This window comes from Procambarus clarkii, unplaced genomic scaffold (genome assembly GCF_040958095.1).
Source record: "Procambarus clarkii isolate CNS0578487 unplaced genomic scaffold, FALCON_Pclarkii_2.0 HiC_scaffold_217, whole genome shotgun sequence".
Classification (NCBI taxonomy): domain Eukaryota; kingdom Metazoa; phylum Arthropoda; class Malacostraca; order Decapoda; family Cambaridae; genus Procambarus; species Procambarus clarkii.
In genome coordinates this window covers 202597-226136 of record NW_027189250.1, presented here as the reverse complement: position 1 = coordinate 226136, position 23540 = coordinate 202597, and positions in this window count along the sequence as shown.

Here is a 23540-nt window from a genome sequence, read left to right as displayed (position 1 = left end):
AAATCCTCAAATATGGTAAAATAGTGACTTTTTCACGTTTTTCATGTAGTTTTATATTACGTAAATAGACTCATTCCTACCAATATTTCGATACTATTTCATGTAGTATCACGATATGTGATTTGGCCTTCAAATCTCAGAATTTTGCATAATATTGCATTTTAAGCAAGTTTTCTTGCATTTTGTTTCGTACTATAAATCATCGAATTTAGCAATATTTTCACGTTTATCATCCCCCCTTTTCCGTTATGTGATATAAACAAAATATCATCGAATTAGGCAATTTTTTGCTGTTTTTCCACGTTTTTGTGAATTTCCAGTTTATTGTTATCAATTCATTAAATATACGATAAAAAGGATACAAACACATAATTGATTAGATAATATCCTTAAATACTTCATTTTCAATCATCTATTTGTTTCTCGTTGAAATACTGAGCAAAATATTGAAAAGGGAAGAAGTTCGGTTTTTATTGCATATATCGACGTTTCAGCCGGAATAGAGCGGTTTTACGTGTACATCTTCCATCGGTAATATAAACGGAAAATCAGGAACATTTTAGTTAATTCTAATGGAAACACATTGATTTTTATCATTTGTATTGGAAACAACATTGTCATATGTCTTTTTCTTGGTTCTAAATAAAACGAAACCTTGCTCTATGATTTGAAGTTAAAATCCTCAAATATGGTAAAACAGTGACTTTTTTCACGTTTTTCATGTGGTGTGATTTTACGTAAATATATTCGTTTTTACCAATATATCGATACTACTTCATGTTTTCTCACGATATGTGATTTGGCCTTCAAATCTCAAAATTTCTCAAATGTTGCATTTTTAAGCAAAATTCTTGCATTTTGTTTCGTACTAAAAATTAACGAATTTAGCAATATTTTGACGTTTATCATCCCCTTTTCCTTTATGTGATTTAAACAAAATATCATCGAATTAGGCAATATTTTGCCGTTTTTCCACGTTTCTGTGAATTTTAAGTTTATTGGAATTAATTCATTAAATATACGATAAAAGAGATGCAAACATGTAATTGATTAGATAATAAACTTAAATACTTCATCTTCAATCATCTATTTGTTTCTCGTTGAAATACTGAGTAAGATATTGAAAAGGGGAGAAGTTCGGTTTTTATTGCATATGTCGACGTTTCAGCCGGAATAGAGCGGTTTTACGTGTACATCTTCCATCGGTAATATAAACGGAAAATCAGGAACATTTTAGTTAATTCTAATGAAAACACATTGATTTATATCATTTGTATTGGAAACAACATTGTCATATGTCTTTTCTTGATTCTAAATAATACGAAACCTCGCTCTGTGATTTGAAGTTAAAATCCTCAAATATGGTAAAATAGTGACTTTTTCACGTTTTTCATGTAGTTTTATATTACGTAAATAGACTCATTTTTACCAATATTTTGATACTATTTCATGTAGTATCACGATATGTGATTTGGCCTACAAATTTCAGAATTTCGCATAATATTGCATTTTAAGCAAGTTTTCTTGCATTTTGTTTCGTACTAAAAATCATCGAATTTAGTAATATTTTGACGTTTATCATCTCACTTTTCCTTTATGTGATATAAACAAAATATTATCGAATTAGGCAATATTTTGCTGTTTTTCCACGTTTTTGTGAATTTCCAGTTTATTGGTATTAATTCATTAAATATACGATAAAAATGATACAAACACATAATTGATTAGATGATAAACATAAATACTTCGTTTTCAATCAACTATTTCTTTCTTGTTAAAATACTTGATAAGATATTGAAAAGAGGAGAAGTTCGGTTTTTATTGCATATATCGACGTTTCAGCCGGATTAGAACGGTTTTACGTGTACATCTTCTGTCGGTAATATAAACGAAAAATCAGGAACATTTTAGTTCATTCTAATGAAAACACATTGATTTTTATCATTTGTATTGGAAACAACATTGTCATGTGTCTTTTCTTGGATCTAATTAATACGAAACCTCGCTTTATGATTCGAAGTTAAAACCTCAAATTTGGTATAATAGTGAATTTTTTCACGTTTTTCATGTAGTTTGATATTACGTAAATATATTCATTTTTACCAATATTTCGATACTTTTCATTTAGTATGACGATATATGATTTGACCTTCAAATCTCAGAATTTTGCATAATATTGCATTTTAAGAAAAGTTTTCTTGCATTTTGTTTCGTACTATAAATCATTGAATTTAGTAATATTTTCACGTTTATCATCCCCCCTTTTCCTTTATGTGATATAAACAAAATATAATCGAATTAGGCAATATTTTGCTGTTTTTCCACGTTTTTGTGAATTTTCAGTTTATTGTTATCAATTCATTAAATATACGATAAAAAGGATACAAACACATAATTGATTAGATAATAACCTTATATACTTCATTTTCAATCATCTATTTGTTTCTCGTTGAAATACTGAGAAACATATTGAAAAGGGGAGAAGTTCGGTTTTTATTGCGTATATCGACGTTTCAGCCGGAATAGAGCGGTTTTACATGTATATCTTCCATCGGTAATATAAACGGAAAATCAGGAACATTTTAGTTCATTCTAATGGTAACACATTGGTTTTTATCATTTGTATTGGAAACAACATTGTCATATGTCTTTTCTTGGATCTAAATAATACGAAACCTCACTTTATGATTCGAAGATAAAACCTCAAATTTGGTATAATAGTGTTTCTTTGCGCGTTTTTCATGTAGTTTTATATTACGTAAATAAAATAATTTTTACCAATATTTCGATACTATTTCATGTAGTATCACGATATGTGATTTGGCCTTCAAATCTCAGAATTTCGCATAATATTGCATTTTAAGAAAAGTTTTCTTGCATTTTGTTTCGTACTATAAATCATTGAATTTAGTAATATTTTCACGTTTATCATCCCCCCTTTTCCTTTATGTGATATAAACAAAATATCATCGAATTAGGCAATTTTTTGCTGTTTTTTCACGTTTTTGTGAATTTCCAGTTTATTGTTATTAATTCATTATATATATACGATAAAAATGATACAAACACATAATTGATTAGATAATAACCTTAAATACTTCATCTTCAATCATCTATTTGTTTCTCGTTGAAATACTGAGTAAAATATTGAAAAGGGAAGAAGTTCGGTTTTTATTGCATATATCGACGTTTCAGCAGGAATAGAGCGGTTTTACGTGTATATCTTCCATCGGTAATATAAACGGAAAATCAGGAACATTTCAGTTCATACTAATGGTAACACATTGGTTTTTATCATTTGTATTGGAAACAACATTGTCATATGTCTTTTCTTGGATCTAAATAATACGAAACCTCGCTTTATGATTCGAAGATAAAACCTCAAATTTGGTATAATAGTGGCTCTTTTCACGTTTTTTTTGTAGTTTGATATTACGCAAATATATTCATTTTACCAATATTTCGATACTATTTCATGTTGTATCACGATATGTGATTTGGTCTTCAAATCTCAGTATTTCGCATATTTTGCATTTTAAGCTTGTTTTTGTACTAAAAATCATTGAATTTAGTAATATTTTGACGTTTATCATCCCCCTTTTCCTTTATGTGATATAAACAAAATATAATCGAATTAGGCAATATTTTGCTGTTTTTCCACGTTTTTGTGAATTTTCAGTTAATTGTTATCAATTCATTAAATATACGATAAAAAGGATACAAACACATAATTGATTAGATAATAACCTTAAATACTTCATCTTCAATCATCTATTTGTTTCTCGTTGAAATACTGAGAAACATATTGAAAAGGGGAGAAGTTCGGTTTTTATTGCATATATCGACGTTTCAGCCGGAATAGAACGGTTTTACGTGTATATCTTCCATCGGTAATATAAACGGAAAATCAGGAACATTTTAGTATATTCTAATGGTAACACATTGGTTTTTATCATTTGTATTGGAAACAACATTGTCATATGTCTTTTCTTGGATCTAAATAATACGAAACCTCGCTTTATGATTCGAAGATAAAACCTCAAATTTGGTATAATAGTGACTCTTTGCATGTTTTTCATGTAATTTTATATTACGTAAATAGACTCATTTTTACCAATATTTCGATACTATTTCATGTAGTATCACGATATGTGATTTGGCCTTCAAATCTCAGAATTTCGCATAATATTGCATTTTAAGCAAGTTTTCTTGCATTTTGTTTCGTACTAAAAATCATCGAATTTAGGAATATTTTGACGTTTATCATCTCACTTTTCCTTTATGTGATATAAACAAAATATCATCGAATTATGCAATATTTTACTGTTTTTCCACGTTTTTGTAAATTTTCAGTTTATTGTTATTAATTCATTAATATATATGATAAAAATGATGCAAACACATAATTGAATAGAAATTAACCTTAAATACCTCATTTTCAATCAACTATTTGTTTCTCGTTAAAATACTTGTTAAGATATTGAAAAAGGGAGAATTTCTGTTTTTATTGTATATATCGACGTTTCCGCCGGATTAGAGCTGTTTTATGTATACATCTTCCATCGGTAATATAAACGGAAAATCAGGAACATTTTAGTTCATTCTAATGAAACCACATTGATTTTTATCATTTGTATTGGAAACAACATTGTAATATGTCTTTTCTTGGATCTAAATAAAACGAAACCTCGCTTCATGATTCGAAGATAAAATCCTCAAATTTGGTATAATAGTGACTTTTTTCACTTTTTTCATGTTGTTTGATATTACGAAAATATATTCATTTTACCAATATTTCGATACTATTTCATGTAGTATCACGATATGTGATTTAGCCTTCAAATCTCAGAATTTCGCATAATATTGCATTTTAGGCAAGTTTTCTTGCATTTTGTTTCGTACTATAAATCATCAAATTTAGTATATTTTGACGTTTATCATCCCCCTTTTTATTTATGTGATATAAACAAAATATCATCGAATTAGGCAATATTTTGCTGTTTTTCCACGTTTTTGTTAATTTCCAGTTTAATGGTATTAATTCATTAAATATACGATAAAAATTTTACAAACACATAATTGATTAGATAATAACCTTAAATACTTCATTTTCAATCATCTATTTGTTTCTCGTTGAGGCTCATGAGAGTGGTGCATAAGCTCAAGAAAGTGATGCAGAGGCTCAAGAGAGGGATGCAGAGGCTCAAGAGAGTGATGCAGAGGCTCAAGAGAGTGATGCAGAGGCTATAGAGAGTGATGCAGAGGCTTAAGAGAGTGATGTAGAGGCTTAAGAGAGGGGTGCAGAGGCTCAAGAGAGTGATGCAGAGGCTCAAGAGAGTGATGCAGATGCTTAAGCGAATGATGCAGAGGCTCAAGACAGGGATGCAGAGGCTGAAGAGAGTGATGCATAGGCTTAGGTGAGTGATGCAGAGGCTTAAGAGAGGGATGCAGAGGTTCAAGAGAATGATGCAGAGGCTCAAGAGAGTGCTGCAGAGCTTCAAGAGAGGGATGCTGAGGCTTCAGAGAGGGATGCAGAGACTCAAGAGAGTGATGTAGAGGCTCAGGAGAGTGATGCAGAGGCTCAAGAGAGTGAAGCAGAGGATCATGAGAGTGATGCAGAGGTTCAAGAGAGTGATGCAGAGGATCAAGAGAGGAAAGCAGAGGCTTAAGAGAGTGATGCAGAGGCCGAAGAGAGTGATGCAGAGAGGGATGCAGAGGCTCAAGAGAGTGATGCAAACGATAAAGAGAGTGATGCAGAGGCTCAAGAGAGTGATGCAGAGGATCAAGAGAGGGAAGCAGAGGCTTAAGAAAGTTATGCAAAGGCTGAAAAGAGTGATGCAGAGGCTCTAGAGAGTGATGCAGAGGCTTAAGAGAGTGATTCAGAGGCTTAAGAGAGTGAGGTAGAGGCTAAGGAGAGGAATGCAGAGGCCCAAGAGAGTGATGCAGAGGCTTAAGAGGGTTATGCAGAAGCTCAAGAGAGTGATGCAGATTCTCAAGAAAGGGATGCAGGGGCTCAAGAGAGTGATGCAGAGGCTCAAGAGAGTGATTCAGAGGCTTAAGAGCGTGATGCAGAGGCTTAAGAGAGTGATGCAAAGGCTTGAGAGAGGGATGCAGAGGCTCAAGAGAGGGATGCAGAGGCTCAAGAGAGGGATGCAGAAGCTCAAGAGAGGGATGCAGAGGCTCAAGTGAGGGATGCAGATGCACAAGAGAAGGATGCAGAAGTACTTGAGAGTGATGCAGAGGCTCAACAGAGGGATGCAGAGGCTTAAGAGAGTGATGCAAAGTCTCAAGAGAGGGATGCAGAGGCTCATGAGAGGGATGCAGGAGTTCAAGAGAGGATTCAGATGCTCAAGAGAGTGATTCAGAGGCTTACAAGAGTGATGCAGAGGCTTAAAAGAGGGATGCAGGGGCTGAAGAGTGGGATGCAAAGGCTCAAGTGAGGGATGCAGAGGCACAAGAGAGGGATGCAGATGCTCTTAGGAGTGACGCAGAATCTCAAGAGAGGAATGCAGAGGCTTAAGAGAGTGATGCAAAGGCTCAGGAGAGGGATGCAAAGGCTCATGAGAGAGATTCACGAGATCAAGACAGTGATGCAGACGCTCAAGAAAGGGATGCAGAGGCTCAAAAAAGGGATGCAGAGGCTTAAAATGGTGATGCAGAGGCTCAAGAGAGTGATGCAGAGGCTCAAGAGAGGGATGCAGAAGCTCAAGAGAGGGATGCAGAGGCTCAAGAGAGTGATGCAGAAGCTCAAGAGAGTGATGCAGAGGCTCAAGAGAGTGAAGCAAAGGATCATGAGAGTGATTCAGAGGTTCAAGAGAGTGATGTAGAGGATCAAGAGAGGGAAGCAGAGGCTTAAGAGAGTGATGCAGAGGCCGAAGAGAGTGATGCAGAGAGGGATGCAGAGGCTCAAGAGAGTGATGCAGACGATAAAGAGAGAGTGATGCAGAGGCTCAAGAGAGTGATGTAGAGGCTCTAGAGAGTGATGCAGAGGCTTAAGAGAGTGATTCAGAGACTTACGAGAGAGATGCAGAGGCTTAAGAGAGTGAGGTAGAGGCTAAGGAGAGGGATGCAGAGGCCCAAGAGAGTGATGCAGAGGCTTAAGAGGGTGATGCAGAGGCTGAAAAGAGTGATGCAGAGGCTCAAGAGAGGGATGCAGGGGCTCAATAGAGTGATGCAGAGGCTCAAGAGAGTGATTCAGAGGCTTAAGAGCGTGATGCAGAAGCTTAAGAGAATGATGCAGAAGTTTGAGAGAGGGATGCAGAGGCTCAAGAGAGGGATGCAGAGGCTCAAGAGAGGTATGCAGATGCACAAGAGAGGGATGCAGAGGCTTAAGAGAGTGATGCAAAGGCTCAAGAGAGGAATGCAGAGGCTCATGAGAGGGATGCAGGAGTTCATGAGAGGGATGCAGAGGCTCAAGAGAGTGATTCCGAGGCTTACGAGAGGGATGCAGAGGCTCAAGAGAGGGATGCAGAGGCTGAAGAGAGGGATGCAGGGGCTCAAGAGAGGGATGCAAAGGCTCAAGTGAGGGATGCAGAGGCACAAGAGAGGGATGCAGATGCTCTTAAGAGTGACGCAGAATCTCAAGAGAGGAATGCAGAGGCCTAAGAGAGTGATGCAAAGACTCAGGAGATGGATGCAAAGGCTCATGAGAGGGATTCACGAGTTCAAGAGAGTGATGCAGACGCTCAAAAAAGGGATGCAGATGCTTAAGAAAGTGATGCAGAGGCTCAGAAAAGGGATGCAGAGGCTTAAGAGGGTGATGCAGAGGCTCAAGAGAGTGATGCAGAGGTTCAAGAGAGGGATGCAGAGGCTCAAGAGAGTGATGCAGAGGGTCAAGAGAGTGATGCAGAGGCTGAAGAGAGAAATGCAGAGGCTTAAGCGAGTGATGCAGAGGCTCATGAGAGCGATGCAGAGGCTCAAGAGAATGATGTAGAGGCTTAAGAGAGGGATGCAGAGGCTCAAGAGAATGATGTAGAGGCTCATGAGAGTGATGCAGAGGCTTGAGAGAGTGATGCAGAGGCTGAGCATAGTGTTGCAGAGGCTCAAGAGAGGGATGCAGAGGCTGAAGAGAGTTATGCAGACACTTAAGAGAGTTATGCAGAGGCTCAAGAGAGTGATGCAGAGGTTTATGAGAGCGATGCAGAGGATCATGAGAGGGATGCAGAGGCTTAAGGGAGTGATGCAAAGGCTCAGGAGAGGGATGCAGAGGCTCAAGAGAGGGATGCAGCAGTTGAAGAGAGGGATGCAGAGGCTCTAGAAAGGGATGCAGAGGCTAAAGAAAGTGTTGCAGCGGCTTAAAAGAGGGATAAAGAGCCTTAAGAGGGTGATGCAGAGGCTCAAGAGAGTGATGCAGTGGCTCAAGAGAGGGATGCAGGGGCTCAAGAGAGTGATTCAGAGGCTTACGAAAGTGATGCAGAGGCTAAAGTGAGTGATGCAGAGGCTTTCGAGAGGGATTCAGAGGCTCAGGAGAGGGATTCAGAGACTCAAGAGAGTTATGCAGAGGCTCAAGAGAGGGATGCAGAGTCTCAAGAGTGATGCAGAGACTCAAGAGAGTTATGCAGCGGCTTAAGAGAGTGATGCAGAGGCATAAGGGAGTGATGCAGAGGCTTAAGAGAGGGGTGCAGAGGCTCAAGAGAGTGATGCAGAGGCTAAAGAGAGTGATGCAGAGGCTTAAGAGAGTGATGCAGAGGCTTAAGAGAGGGGTGCAGAGGCTCAAGAGAGTGATGCAGAGGTTCAAGAGAGTGATGCAGATGCTTAAGCGAATGATGCAGAGGCTCAAGACAGGGATGCAGAGGCTGAAGAGAGTGATGCATAGGCTTAAGTGAGTGATGCAGAGGCTTAAGAGAGGGTTGCAGAGGCTCCAGAGAGTGATGCAGAGGCTTAAGAGAGGGATGCAGAGGTTCAAGAGAATGATGCAGAGGCTCAAGAGAGTGCTGCAGAGGTTCAAGAGAGGGATGCTGAGGCTCCAGAGAGGGATGCAGAGGCTCAAGAGAGTGATGTAGAGGCTCAAGAGAGTGATGTAGATGCTCAAGAGAGTGAAGCAGAGGATCATGAGAGTAATGCAGAGGTTCAAGAGAGTGATGCAGAGGATCAAGAGAGGAAAGCATAGGCTTAAGAGAGTGATGCAGAGGCCGAAGAGAGTGACGCAGAGAGGGATGCAGAGGCTCTAGAGAGTGATGCAGACGATAAAGAGAGTGATGCAGAGGCTCAAGAGAGTGATGCAGAGGATCAAGAGAGGGAAGCAGAGGCTTAAGAGAGTTATGCAAAGGCTGAAAGGAGTGATGCAGAGGCTCTAGAGAGTGATGCAGAGGCTTACGAGAGTGATTCAGAGGCTTACGAGAGTGATGCAGAGGCTTAAGAGAGTGAGGTAGAGGCTAAGGAGAGGGATGCAGAGGTCCAAGAGAGTGATGCAGAGGCTTAAGAGGGTTATGCAGAAGCTCAAGAGAGTGATGCAGAGGCTCAAGAGAGGGATGCAGGGGCTCAAGATAGTGATGCAGAGGCTCAAGAGAGTGATTCAGAGGCTTAAGAGCGTGATGCAGAGGCTTAAGAGAGTGATGCAGAGGCTTGAGAGAGGGATGCAGAGGCTCAAGAGAGGGATGCAGAGGCTCAAGAGAGGGATGCAGAAGCTCAAGAGAGGGATGCACAGGCTCAAGTGAGGGATGCAGATGCACAAGAGAAGGTTGCAGAAGCTCTTGAGAGTGATGCAGAGGCTCAACAGAGGGATTCAGAGGCTTAAGAGAGTGATGCAAAGGCTCAAGAGAGGGATGCAGAGGCTCATGAGAGGGATGCAGGAGTTCAAGAGAGGATTCAGAGGCTCAAGAGAGTGATTCAGAGGCTTACGAGAGTGATGTAGAGGTTTAAGAGAGGGATGCAGAGGCTCAAGAGAGGGATGCAGAGGCTCAAGAGAGGATGCAGGGGCTCAAGAGAGGGATGCAAAGGCTCAAGTGAGGGATGCAGAGGCACAAGAGAGGGATGCAGATGCTCTGAAGAGTGACGCAGAATCTCAAGAGAGAAATGCAGAGGCTTAAGAGAGTGATGCAAAGGCTCAGGAGAAGGATGCAAAGGCTCATGAGAGGGATTCACGAGTTCAAGAGAGTGATGCAGACGCTCAAGAAAGGGATGCAGAGGCTCAAAAAAGGGATGCAGAGGCTTAAAAGGGTGATGCAGAGGCTCAAGAGAGTGATGCAGAGGCTCAAGAGAGGGATGCAGAAGCTCAAGAGAGGGACGCAGAGGCTCAAGAGAGTGATGCAGAAGCTCAAGAGAGTGATGCAGAGGATCAAGAGAGGAAATCAGAGGCTTAAGAGAGTGATGCAGAAGCTGAAGAGAGGGATGCAGAGGTTCAAGAGAATGATGCAGAGGCTCAAGAGAGTGCTGCAGAGGTTCAAGATAGGGATGCTGAGGCTCCAGAGAGGGATGCAGAGGCTCAAGAGAGTGATGCAGAGGCTGAAGAGAGAGATGCAGAGGCATAAGAGAGTGATGAAGAGGCTCAACAGAGTAATACAGAGGCTCAAGAGAGTGATGTAGAGGCTCAAGAGAGTGATGCAGAGTCTCAAGAGAGTGAAGCAAAGGATCATAAGAGTGATGCAGAGGTTCAAGACAGTGATGTAGAGGATCAAGAGAGGGAAGCAGAGGCTTAAGAGAGTGATGCAGAGGCCGAAGAGAGTGATGCAGAGGCTCAAGAGAGTGATGCAGACGATAAAGAGAGAGTGATGCAGAGGCTCAAGAGAGTGATGCAGAGGATCAAGAGAGGGAAGCAGGGGCTTAAAAGAGTTATGCAAAGGCTGAAGTGAGTGATGCAGAGGCTCTAGAGAGTGATGCAGAGGCTTAAGAGAGTGATTCAGAGGCTTACGAGAGAGATGCAGAGGCTTAAGAGAGTGAGGTAGAGGCTAAGGAGAGGGATGCAGAGGCCCAAGAGAGTGATGCAGAGGCTTAAGAGGGTGATGCAGAGGCTGAAAAGAGTGATGCAGAGGCTCAAGAGAGGGATGCAGGGGCTCAAGAGAGTGATGCAGAGGCTCAAGAGAGTGATTCAGAGGCTTAAGAGCGTGATGCAGAAGCTTAAGAGAGTGATGCAGAAGCTTGAGAGAGGGATGCAGAGGCTCAAGAGAGGGATGCAGAGTCTCAAGAGAGGTATGCAGAAGCTCAAGAGAGGGATGCAGAGGGTGAAGTGAGGGATGCAGATGCACAAGAGAGGGATGCAGAGGCTTAAGAGAGTGATGCAAAGGCTCATGAGAGGGATGCAGAGGCTCAAGAGAGTGATTCCGAGGCTTACGAGAGTGATGCAGAGGCATAAGAGAATGATGCAGAGGCTTAAGAGAGGGATGCAGAGGCTCAAGAGAGGGATGCAGAGGCTCAAGAGAGTGATGCAGGGGCTCAAGAGAGGGATGCAAAGGCTCAAGTGAGGGATGCAGAGGCACAAGAGAGGGATGCAGATGCTCTTAAGAGTGACGCAGAATCTCAAGAGAGGAATGCAGAGGCTTAAGAGAGTGATGCAAAGGCTCAGGAGAGGGATGCAAAGGCTCATGAGAGGGATTCACGAGTTGAAGAGTGATGCAGACGCTCAAAAAAGGGATGCAGAGGCTTAAGAAAGTGATGCAGAGGCTCAAAAAAGGGATGCAGAGGCTTAAGAGGGTGATGCAGAGGCTCAAGAGAGTGATGCAGAGGCTCAAGAAAGGGATGCAGAGGCTCAAGAGAGGGATGCAGAGGCTCAAGAGAGTGATGCAGAGGGTCAAGAGAGTGATGCAGAGGCTGAAGAGAGAGATGCAGAGGCTTAAGAGAGTGATGCAGAGGCTCATGAGAGCGATGCAGAGGCTCAAGAGAATTATGTAGAGGTTTAAGAGAGGGATGCAGAGGCTCAAGAGAATGATGTAGAGGCTCATGAGAGTGATGCAGAGGCTTGAGAGAGTGATGCAGAGGCTCAAGAGAGGGATTCAGAGGCTCAGGAGAGGGATTCAGAGGCTTTAGAGAGTGATGCAGAGGCTGAGCATAGTGTTGCAGAGGCTCAAGAGAGGGATACAGAGGCTGAAGAGAGTTATGCAGACACTTAAGAGAGTTATGCAGAGGCTCAAGAGAGTGATGCAGAGGTTTATGAGAGTGATGCAGAGGATCATGAGAGGGATGCAGAGGCTTAGGGGAGTGATGCAAAGGCTCAGGAGAGGGATGCAGAGGCTCAAGAGAGGGATGCAGGAGTTGAAGAGAGGGATGCAGAGGCACAAGAGAGGGATGCAGAGGCTTAAGAAAGTGTTGCAGCGACTTAAAAGAGGGATAAAGAGCCTATAAGCAAAATATCATCGAATTAGGCAATTTTTTGCTGTTTTTCCACGTTTTTGTGAATTTCCAGTTTATTGTTATTAATTCATTAAATATACGATAAAAGAGATGCAAACATGTAATTGATTAGATAATAAACTTAAATACTTCATCTTCAATCATCTATTTGTTTCTCGTTGAAATACTGAGTAAAATATTGAAAAGGGAAGAAGTTCGGTTTTTATTGCATATATCGACGTTTCAGCCGGAATAGAGCGGTTTTACGTGTACATCTTCCATCGGTAATATAAACGGAAAATCAGGAACATTTTAGTTAATTCTAATGAAAACACATTGATTTATATCATTTGTATTGGAAACAACATTGTCATATGTCTTTTCTTGATTCTAATAATACGAAACCTCGCTCTGTGATTTGAAGTTAAAATACTCAAATATGGTAAAATAGTGACTTTTTCACGTTTTTCATGTAGTTTTAAATTACGTAAATAGACTCATTTTTACCAATATTTCGATACTATTTCATGTAGTATCACGATATTTGATTTGGCCTTCAAGTCTCAGAATTTCGCATAATATTGCATTTATAGCAAGTTTTCTTGCATTTTGTTTCGTACTAAAAATCATCGAATTTAGTAATATTTTGACGTTTATCATCTCACTTTTCCTTTATGTGATATAAACAAAATATTATCGAATTAGGCAATATTTTGCTGTTTTTCCACGTTTTTGTGAATTTCCAGTTTATTGGTATTAATTCATTAAATATACGATAAAAATGATACAAACACATAATTGATTAGATGATAAACTTAAATACTTCATTTTCAATCAACTATTTGTTTCTCGTTAAAATACTTGATATGATATTGAAATCTCAGAATTTCGAATAATATTGCATTTTAAGCCAATTTTCTTGCATTTTGTTTCGTACTAAGAAGCTTCGAATTTAGTAATATTTTGACGTTTATCATCTCCCTTTTCCTTTATGTGATATAAACAAAATATCATCGAATTAGGCAATATTTTACTGTTTTTCCACGTTTTTGTAAATTTTCAGTTTATTGTTATTAATTCATTAATATATATGATAAAAATGATGCAAACACATAATTGATTAGAAAATAACCTTAAATACTTCATTTTCAATCGACTATTTGTTTCTCGTTAAAGTACTTGATAAGATATTGAAAAGGGGAGAATTTCTGTTTTATTGCATATATCGACATTTCAACCGGATTAGAGCGGTTTTACGTGTACATCTTTCGTCGGTAATATAAACGGAAGATCAGGAACATTTTAGTTATTTCTAATGGAAACACATTGATTTTTATCATTTGTATTGGAAACAACATTGTCATATGTCTTTTCTTGATTCTAAATAATACGAAACCTCGCTCTGTGATTTGAAGTTAAAATACTCAAATATGGTAAAATAGTGACTTTTTCACGTTTTTCATGTAGTTTTATATTACGTAAATAGACTCATTTTTACCAATATTTCGATACTATTTCATGTAGTATCACGATATTTGATTTGGCCTTCAAATCTCAGAATTTCGCATAATATTGCATTTTAAGCAAGTTTTCTTGCATTTTGTTTCGTACTAAAATCATCGAATTTAGTAATATTTTGACGTTTATCATCTCACTTTTCCTTTATGTGATATAAACAAAATATTATCGAATTAGGCAATATTTTGCTGTTTTTCCACGTTTTTGTGAATTTCCAGTTTATTGGTATTAATTCATTAAATATACGATAAAAATGATACAAACACATAATTGATTAGATGATAAACTTAAATACTTCATTTTCAATCAACTATTTGTTTCTCGATAAAATACTTGATATGATATTGAAAAGGGGAGAAGTTCGGTTTTTATTGCATATATCGACGTTTCAGCCGGATTAGAACGGTTTTACGTGTACATCTTCTGTCAGTAATATAAACGGAAAATCAGGAACATTTTAGTTCATTCTAATGAAAACACATTGATTTTTATCATTTGTATTGGAAACAACATTGTCATGTGTCTTTTCTTGGATCTAAATAATACGAAACCTCGCTTTATGATTCGAAGTTAAAACCTCAAATTTGGTATAATAGTGACTTTTTCACGTTTTTCATGTAGTTTGATATTACGTAAATATATTCATTTTTACCAATATTTCGATACTTTTTCATGTAGTATCACGATATATGATTTGGCCTTCAAATCTCAGAATTTCGCATAATATTGCATTTTAAGAAAAGTTTTCTTGCATTTTGTTTCGTACTATAAATCATCGAATTTAGTAATATTTTTACTTTTATCATCCCCCCTTTTCCTTTATGTGATATAAACAAAATATCATCGAATTAGGCAATTTTTTGCTGTTTTTCCACGTTTTTGTGAATTTACAGTTTATTGTTATTAATTCATTATATATACGATAAAAATGATACAAACACATAATTGATTAAATAATAACTTTAAATACTTCATCTTCAATCATCTATTTGTTTCTCGTTGAAATACTGAGTGAAATATTGAAAAGGGAAGAAATTCGGTTTTTATTGCATATATTGACGTTTCAGCCGGAATAGAGCGGTTTTACGTGAACATCTTCCATCGGTAATATAAACGGAAAATCAGAAACATTTTAGTTAATTCTAATGAAAACACATTGATTTTTATCGTTTGTATTGGAAACAACATTGTCATGTCTTTTCTTGGATCTAAATAATACGAAACCGCGCTTTATGATTCGAAGTTAAAATCCTCAAATTTGGTATAATAGTGACTTTTTTCACGTTTTTCATGTAGTTTTATATTACGTAAATATATTCATTTTTACCAATATTTCGATACTATTTCATGTATTATCACGATATGTGATTTGGCCTTCAAATCTCAGAATTTCGAATAATATTGCATTTTAAGCCAATTTTCTTGCATTTTGTTTCGTACTAAAAAGCATCGAATTTAGTAATATTTTGACGTTTATCATCTCCCTTTTCCTTTATGTGATATAAACAAAATATCATCGAATTAGGCAATATTTTACTGTTTTTCCACGTTTTTGTAAATTTTCAGTTTATTGTTATTAATTCATTAATATATATGATAAAAATGATGCAAACACATAATTGATTAGAAAATAACCTTAAATACTTCATTTTCAATCGACTATTTGTTTCTCGTTAAAGTACTTGATAAGATATTGAAAAGGGGAGAATTTCTGTTTTATTGCATATATCGACATTTCAGCCGGATTAGAGCGGTTTTACGTGTACATCTTTCGTCGGTAATATAAACGGAAGATCAGGAACATTTTAGTTATTTCTAATGGAAACATATTGATTTTTATCATTTGTATTGGAAACAACATTGTCATATGTCTTTTCTTGATTCTAAATAATACGAAACCTCGCTCTGTGATTTGAAGTTAAAATACTCAAATATTGTAAAATAGTGACTTTTTCACGTTTTTCATGTAGTTTTATATTACGTAAATAGACTCATTTTTACCAATATTTCGATACTATTTCATGTAGTATCACGATATTTGATTTGGCCTTCAAATCTCAGAATTTCGCATAATATTGCATTTTAAGCAAGTTTTCTTGCATTTTGTTTCGTACCTAAAAATCATCGAATTTAGTAATATTTTGACGTTTATCATCTCACTTTTCCTTTATGTGATATAAACAAAATATTATCGAATTAGGCAATATTTTGCTGTTTTTCCACGTTTTTGTGAATTTCCAGTTTATTGGTATTAATTCATTAAATATACGATAAAAATGATACAAACACATAATTGATTAGATGATAAACTTAAATACTTCATTTTCAATCAACTATTTGTTTCTCGTTAAAATACTTGATATGATATTGAAAAGGGGAGAAGTTCGGTTTTTATTGCATATATCGACGTTTCAGCCGGATTAGAACGGTTTTACGTGTACATCTTCTGTCAGTAATATAAACGGAAAATCAGGAACATTTTAGTTCATTCTAATGAAAACACATTGATTTTTATCATTTGTATTGGAAAGAACATTGTCATGTGTCTTTTCTTGGATCTAAATAATACGAAACCTCTCTTTATGATTCGAAGTTAAAACCTCAAATTTGGTATAATAGTGACTTTTTCACGTTTTTCATGTAGTTTGATATTACGTAAATATATTCATTTTTACCAATATTTCGATACTTTTTCATGTAGTATCACGATATATGATTTGGCCTTCAAATCTCAGAATTTCGCATAATATTGCATTTTAAGAAAAGTTTTCTTGCATTTTGTTTCGTACTATAAATCATCGAATTTCGTAATATTTTCACTTTTATCATCCCCCCTTTTCCTTTATGTGATATAAACAAAATATCATCGAATTAGGCAATTTTTTGCTGTTTTTCCACGTTTTTGTGAATTTCCAGTTTATTGTTTTTAATTCATTATATATACGATAAAAATGATACAAACACATAATTGATTAAATAATAACTTTAAATACTTCATCTTCAATCATCTATTTGTTTCTCGTTGAAATACTGAGTAAAATATTGAAAAGGGAAGAAATTCGGTTTTTATTGCATATATTGACGTTTCAGCCGGAATAGAGCGGTTTTACGTGAACATCTTTCGTCGGTAATATAAACGGAAGATCAGGAACATTTTAGTTATTTCTAATGGAAACACATTGATTTTTATCATTTGTATTGGAAACAACATTGTCATATGTCTTTTCTTGATTCTAAATAATACGAAACCTCGCTCTGTGATTTAAAGTTAAAATCCTCAAATTTTTTATAATAGTGACTTTTTCAGGTTTTTATGTAGTTTGATATTACGTAAATATATTCATTTTTACCAATATTTCGATACAAGTTCATAAAGTATCACGATATGTGATTTGACCTTCATATCTTAGAATTTGGATAATATTGCATTTTAAGCAAGTTTTCTTGCATTTTGTTTCGCACTCAACATCATCGAATTTAGCAATATTTTGACGCTTGTCATCCCCTTTTCCTTTATGTGATTTAAACAAAATATCATCGAAATAGGCAATATTTTGCCGTCTTTCCACGTTTTTGTGAATATCCAGTTTATTGTTATTAATTCATAAAATTTACGATAAAAATGATGCAAACACGTAATTGATTAGATAATAACCTTAAATACTTCATTTTCAATCATCTATTTGTTTCTCGTTGAAATACTGAGTAAGATATTGAAAAGGGGAGAAGTTCGGTTTTTATTGCATATATCGACGTTTCAGCTAGAATAGACCGGTTTTACGGTTACATCTTCCATCGGTAATATAAACGGAAAATCAGGAACATTTTAGTTCATTCTAATGAAACCACATTCATTTTTATCATTTGTATTGGAAACAACATTGTAATATGTCTTTTCTTGGATCTAAATAATACGAAACCTCGCTTTATGATTCGAAGATAAAATCCTCAAATTTGGTATAATAGTGACTTTTTTCACGTTTTTCATGTTGTTTGATATTACGAAAATATATTCATTTTACCAATTTTTCGATACTATTTCATGTAGTATCACGATATATGATTTGGCCTTCAAATCAAAGTGATGCAGAGGCTCAAGAGAGGGATGCAGAGGCTGAAGAGAGTGATGCAGAGGCTCAAGAGAGTGATGCAGAGGCTAAAGAGAGTGATGCAGAGGCTTAAGAGAGTGATGCAGAGGCTTATGAGAGGGGTGCAGAGGCTCAAGAGTGTGATGCAGAGGCTCAAGAAAGTGATGCAGATGCTTAAGCGAATGATGCAGAGGCTCAAGACAGGGATGCAGAGGCTGAAGAGAGTGATGCATAGGCTTAGGTGAGTGATGCAGAGGCTTAAGAGAGGGTTGCAGAGGCTCCAGAGAGTGATGCAGAGGCTTAAGAGAGGGATGCAGAGGCTCAAGAGAGTGAAGCAGAGGATCATGAGAGTGATGCAGAGGTTCAAGAGAGTGATGCAGAGGATCAAGAGAGGAAAGCAGAGGCTTAAGAGAGTGATACAGAGGCCGAAGAGAGTGATGCAGAGAGGGATGCAGAGGGTCAAGAGAGTGATGAAGACGATAAAGAGAGTGATGCAGAGGCTCAAGAGAGTGATGCAGAGGATCAAGAGACGGATGCAGAGGCTTAAGAGAGTTATGCAAAGGCTGAAAAGAGTGATGCAGAGGCTCTAGAGAGTGATGCAGAGGCTTAAGAGAGTGATTCAGAGGCTTACGAGAGTGATGCAGAGGCTTAAGAGAGTGATGCAGAAGCTTAAGAGAGTGATGCAAAGGCTTGAGAGAGGGATGCAGAGGCTCAAGCGAGGGATGCAGAGGATCAAGAGAGGGATGCACAAGCTCAAGAGAGGGATGCAGAGGCTCAAGTGAGGGATGCAGATGCACAAGCGAAGGATGCAGAAGCTCTTGAGTGTGATGCAGAGGCTCAACAGAGGGATGCAGAGGCTTAAGAGAGTGATGCAAAGGCTCAAGAGAGGGATGCAGAGGCTCATGAGAGGGATGCAGGAGTTCAAGAGAGGATTCAGAGGCTCAAGAGAGTGATTCAGAGGCATACGAGAGTGATGCAGAGGCTTAAGAGAGGGATGCAGAGGCTCAAGAGAGGGATGCAGAGGCTCAAGAGAGGGATGCAGGGGCTCAAGAGAGGGATGCAAAGGCTCAAGAGAGGGATGCAGAGGCTCATGAGAGGGATGCAGGAGTTCAAGAGAGGATTCAGAGGCTCAAGAGAGTGATTCAGAGGCTTACGAGAGTGATGCAGAGGCTTAAGAGAGGGATGCAGATGCTCAAGAGAGGGATGCAGAGGCTCAAGAGAGGGATGCAGGGGCTCAAGAGAGGGATGCAAAGGCTCAAGTGAGGGATGCAGAGGCACAGGAGAGGAATTCAGATGCTCTTAAGAGTGACGCAGAATCTCAAGAGAGGAATGCAGAGGCTCAACAGAGTGATGCAAAGGCTCAGGAGAGGGATGCAAAGGCTCATGAGAGGGATTCACGAGTTCAAGAGAGTGATGCAGACGCTCAAGAAAGGGATGCAGAGGCTCAAAAAAGGGATGCAGAGGCTTAAAAGTGTGATGCAGAGGCTCAAGAGAGGGATGCAGAGGCTCAAGAGAGGGATGCAGAAGCTCAAGAGAGGGATGCAGAGGCTCAAGAGAGGGATGCAGAGGCTCAAGAGAGTGATGCAGAAGCTCAAGAGAGTGATGCAGAGGATCAAGAGAGGGAATCAGAGGCTTAAGAGAGTGATGCAGAAGCTGAAGAGAGGGATGCAGAGGTTCAAGAGAATGATGCAGAGGCTCAAGAGAGTGCTGCAGAGGTTCAAGATAGGGATGCTGAGGCTCCAGAGAGGGATGCAGAGGCTCAAGAGAGTGATGCAGAGGCTGAAGAGAGAGATGCAGAGGCATAAGAGAGTGATGAAGAGGCTCAACAGAGTAATACAGAGGCTCAAGAGAGTGATGTAGAGGCTCAAGAGAGTGATGCAGAGTCTCAAGAGAGTGAAGCAAAGGATCATAAGAGTGATGCAGAGGTTCAAGAGAGTGATGTAGAGGATCAAGAGAGGGAAGCAGAGGCTTAAGAGAGTGATGCAGAGGCCGAAGAGAGTGATGCAGAGGTTCAAGAGAGTGATGCAGACGATAAAGAGAGAGTGATGCAGAGGCTCAAGAGAGTGATGCAGAGGATCAAGAGAGGGAAGCAGAGGCTTAAAAGAGTTATGCAAAGGCTGAAGTGAGTGATGCAGAGGCTCTAGAGAGTGATGCAGAGGCTTAAGAGAGTGATTCAGAGGCTTACGAGAGAGATGCAGAGGCTTAAGAGAGTGAGGTAGAGGCTAAGGAGAGGGATGCAGAGGCCCAAGAGAGTGATGCAGAGGCTTAAGAGTGTGATGCAGAGGCTGAAAAGAGTGATGCAGAGGCTCAAGAGAGGGATGCAGGGGCTCAAGAGAGTGATGCAGAGGCTCAAGAGAGTGATTCAGAGGCTTAACAGCGTGATGCAGAAGCTTAAGAGAGTGATGCAGAAGCTTGAGAGAGGGATGCAGAGGCTCAAGAGAGGGATGCAGAGGCTCAAGAGAGGTATGCAGAAGCTCAAAAGAGGGATGCAGAGGGTGAAGTGAGGGATGCAGATGTACAAGAGAGGGATGCAGAGGCTTAAGAGAGTGATGCAAAGGCTCATGAGAGGGATGCAGAGGCTCAAGAGAGTGATTCCGAGGCTTACGAGAGTGATGCAGAGGCATAAGAGAATGATGCAGAGGCTTAAGAAAGGGATGCAGAGGCTCAAGAGAGGGATGCAGAGGCTCAAGAGAGGGATGCAGGGGCTCAAGAGAGGGATGCAAAGGCTCAAGTGAGGGATGCAGAGGCACAAGAGAGGGATGCAGATGCTCTTAAGAGTGACGCAGAATCTCAAGAGAGGATTGCAGAGGCTTAACAGAGTGATGCAAAGGCTCAGGAGAGGGATGCAGAGGCTCCAGAGAGTGATGCAGAGGCTTAAGAGAGGGATGCAGAGGTTCTAGAGAATGATGCAGAGGCTCAAGAGAATGCTGCAGAGGTTCAAGAGAGGGATGCTGAGGCTCCAGAGAGGGATGCAGAGGCTCCAGAGAGTGATGTAGAGGCTCAAGAGAGTGATGCAGAGGCTCAAGAGAGTGAAGCAGAGGATCATGGGAGTGATGCAGAGGTTCAAGAGAGTGATGCAGAGGATCAAGAGAGGAAAGCATAGGCTTAAGAGAGTGATGCAGAGGCCGAAGAGAGTGATGCAGAGAGGGATGCAGAGGCTCAAGAGAGTGATGCAGACGATAAAGAAAGTGATGCAGAGGCTCAAGAGAGTGATGCAGAGGATCAAGAGAGGGAAGCAGAGGCTTAAGAGTTATGCAAAGGCTGAAAAGAGTGATGCAGAGGCTCTAGAGAGGGATGCAGAGGCTCAAGAGAGGGATGCAGAAGCTCAAGAGAGGGATGCAGAGGCTCAAGTGAGGGATGCAGATGCACAAGAGAAGGATGCAGAAGCTCTTGAGAGTGATGCAGAGGCTCAACAGAGGGATGCAGAGGCTTAAGAGAGTGATGCAAAGGCTCAAGAGAGGGATGCAGAGGCTCATCAGAGGGATGCAGAGGCTCATGAGAGGGATGCAGGAGTTCAAGAGAGGATTCAGAGGCTCAAGAGAGTGATTCAGAGGCTTACGAGAGTGATGCAGAGGCTTAAGAGAGGGATGCAGAGGCTCAAGAGAGGGATGCAGAGGCTCAAGAGAGGGATTCAGGGGCTCAAGAGAGGGACGCAAAGGCTCAAGTGAGGGATGCAGAGACACAAGAGAGGGATGCAGATGCTCTTAAGAGTGACGCAGAATCTCAAGAGAGGAATGCAGAGGCTTAAGAGAGTGATGCAAAGGCTCAGGAGAGGGATGCAAAGGCTCATGAGAGGGATTCACGAGTTGAAGAGAGTGATGCAGACGCTCAAAAAAGGGATGCAGAGGCTTAAGAAAGTGATGCAGAGGCTCAAAAAAGGGATGCAGAGGCTTAAAAGGGTGATGCAGAGGCTCAAGAGAGTGATGCAGAGGCTCAAGAAAAGGATGCAGAGGCTCAAGAGAGGGATGCAGAGGATCAAGAGAGTGATGCAGAGGGTCAAGAGAGTGATGCAGAGGCTGAAGAGAGAGATGCAGAGGCTTAAGAGAGTGATGCAGAGGCTCAAGAGAATTATGTAGAGGTTTAAGAGAGGGATGCAGAGGCTCAAGAGAATGATGTAGAGGCTCATGAGAGTGATGCAGAGGATTGAGAGAGTGATGCAGAGGCTCAAGAGAGGGATTCAGAGGCTCAGGAGAGGGATTCAGAGGCTTTAGAGAGTGATGCAGAGGCTGAGCATAGTGTTGCAGAGGCTCAAGAGAGGGATGCATAGGCTGAAGAGAGTTATGCAGACACTTAAGAGAGTTATGCAGAGGCTCAAGAGAGTGATGCAGAGGTTTATGATAGTGATGCAGAGGATCATGAGAGGGATGCAGAGGCTTAAGGGAGTGATGCAATGGCTCAGGAGAGGGATGCAGAGGCTCAAGAGAGGGATGCAGGAGTTGAAGAGAGGGATGCAGAGGCTCAAGAGAGGGATGCAGAGGCTTAAGAAAGTGTTGCAGCGGCTTAAAAGAGGGATAAAGAGCCTTAAGAGGGTGATGCAGAGGCTCGAGAGAGTGATGCAGTGGCTCAAGAGAGGGATGCAGGGGCTCAAGAGAGTGATTCAGAGGCTTACGAAAGTGATGCAGAGGCTAAAGTGAGTGATGCAGAGGCTTACGAGAGGGATTCAGAGGCTCAGGAGAGGGATTCAGAGACTCAAGAGAGTTATGCAGAGGATCAAGAGAGTGATGCAGAGGCTTACGAGAGGGATGCAGAGGCTGAAGAGAGTGATGCAGAGGCCTATGAGAGAGGAGCAGTGCTGAAGAGAGTGATGCAGAGGCTCAAGAGAGTGATGCAGAGGCTCAAGAGAGTGATGCAGAGGCTTAAGAGAGTGATGCAGAGGCTTAAGAGAGGGGTGCAGATTCTCAAGAGAGTGATGCAGAGGCTCAGGAGAGTGATGCAGATGCTTAAGCGAATGATGCAGAGGCTCAAGACAGGGATGCAGAGGCTGAAGAGAGTGATGCATAGGCTTAGGTGAGTGATGCAGAGGCTTAAGAGAGGGTTGCAGAGGCTCCAGAGAGTGATGCAGAGGCTTAAGAGAGGGATGCAGAGGTTCAAGAGAATGATGCAGAGGCTCACGAGAATGCTGCAGAGGTTCAGGAGAGGGATGCTGAGGCTCCAGAGAGGGATGCAGAGGCTCCAGAGAGTGATGTAGAGGCTCAAGAGAGTGATGCAGAGGCTCAAGAGAGTGAAGCAGAGGATCATGAGAGTGATGCAGAGGTTCAAGAGAGTGATGCAGAGGATCAAGAGAGGAAAGCATAGGCTTAAGAGAGTGATGCAGAGGCCGAAGAGAGTGATGCAGAGAGGGATGCAGAGGCTCAAGAGAGTGATGCAGACGATAAAGAGAGTGATGCAGAGGCTCAAGAGAGTGATGCAGAAGATCAAGAGAGGGAAGCAGAGGCTTAAGAGAGTTATGCAAAGGCTGAAAAGAGTGATGCAGAGGCTCTAGAGAGGGATGCAGAGGCTCAAGAGAGGGATGCAGAAGCTCAAGAGAGGGATGCAGAGGCTCAAGTGAGGGATGCAGATGCACAAGAGAAGGATGCAGAAGCTCTTGAGAGTGATGCAGAGGCTCAACAGAGGGATGCAGAGGCTTAAGAGAGTGATGCAAAGGCTCAAGAGAGGGATGCAGAGGCTCAT